Source organism: Telopea speciosissima, chromosome 11 (genome assembly GCF_018873765.1).
Source record: "Telopea speciosissima isolate NSW1024214 ecotype Mountain lineage chromosome 11, Tspe_v1, whole genome shotgun sequence".
Taxonomy (NCBI): domain Eukaryota; kingdom Viridiplantae; phylum Streptophyta; class Magnoliopsida; order Proteales; family Proteaceae; genus Telopea; species Telopea speciosissima.
In genome coordinates, this window is record NC_057926.1 from 26,786,300 (window position 1) to 26,788,146 (window position 1,847).

Here is a 1,847-nt window from a genome sequence, read left to right on the forward strand (position 1 = left end):
TTTTTATGATGAGGGTTAGGGTTGAGATTTGAGAGTTCAACAACTACCTTTTCTTCTACTCTTCTTAGTCTTTGATTTTCTTACCATTTTTACTTTTAATTTTATCTTTTATTTATTTTAATAGATATGTGATTCCATGTATCACATTGCATAAAACAATATATATAGACCAATAGCATATCTAGAAAAAGAATCACATTATCTTAATTTATAAATTTATAAAAATAAGATAACAAAATCCAATAAGGTAACTTGAAAGGATAGACGAACATGGAAATATATTTCAGATATTTTATTACTGTCGGATGGCTAAATGAATCGGATAATAATCAATCGGATAGGGGGATTATCGTATTCGTATCCGATTAGTTTCGAACGGATTCGGATTCTCCTAAACGGATACGAACGCAAATTGAATACAGATTTTTGAATATCTATTTAACATTCCTACCCGGCACAAAACTCATCAAACAGAATAAAAGTATTCATAATTGAATCCCTTGCTAAAAACCCCACAAAGGCCAGAAAAAAAATTAATAACCTAATGGCTAGTGTTAAGCATGAAAGAGGACCAAAATAGTGGTGTGCGTATGCTGTTTCGATTTAAATACAAAATCCAGCAATCTATCAACCACCAAAGGCATCTAACTACTTCAAATGTATTTTGTACAATTAAATAAAATGGGCTTATTATTAGTTTAGTTTCTCATTTTTTTGGAAAGTAGAGGAGATATGCATAAATATCCAAAACTCACAGGTGGATCTATAATTAGGCCTTACCTCAGGGGATGTACGTGTAATTTTCTATTTTATTAATAGTTGGATATCTATTCGAATCGGATAGATTATTTTCCAGATAATCTGAATTTGGATTCGGATACCCTTTTACCAGATACAAATACCTCTAAACAGATACAGATGTGGATCAAATTCGGGTTTTTGACTATCCATTTACATCCTTACATAGAAAGAATTCACTATTTCAGGCTTTCAACCCTTCAGTGAAGGAAGGAAGGAAGAGTCAAACAGCTCCTCCTAGCTAGACATTTACCAAGCATGAGATTGAGAAGCATATCAAAATGATGATTTATTTTCATCACAAAATAAGCATTCTTAGAACTTATCCTTGTTCACTTCATTTAATATGAGATTGCTTATAAATACCCTAATATTATCATTTACACATCATGGAAGTCTATGGATGTAGGGTTATGCAGAATGACATTGAGACATGGGAGGAAACCAATAAGAAGGTAAGCATAATTGACTACTAATTATTAGTTATGTATTATAGGTTTTGCCGATTAACTTCAATTGTAGTAATTATATTATATTTGTCAATATGGTTCATTTCACGGGTTTTTCATGAAACAAAAAATGAATGATAGCTAATAACTACTAACATATGATTATTTGTTTTTCTCAATCCTGTTAATTTTTTAGCCTAAAATCAACTTAGAGCAAACAATGAATATCTTGTATGGTTGGTAGTTGTATTATATTGTAAAATTACTAACAATTGTAGTAATTGTATTATATTTGTTTTTGTTCATCCTTGTTAAATTTTTGCTAGGTACGTTTCAACGGTTGTCCTCCTGTATGTTTCATGTATTATTGGTAGAAGATACACTAAATATCTTGTATGGTTAAGAATTAGGAGATAGAACTGATCCTAACAAATAACAATACATAAACATACCTATTAAGCTACTAGAACTAGTAAGGACGATGGCTAAGATGATAAGTAGTGTCATCCCGTGCATCAAACAGAAAAAATAATTTGAAAAATCAGTAGCAGTCAAATGCTCAAATACCTTCCAATCATGAAATGTTTCAGAAAGTATTAG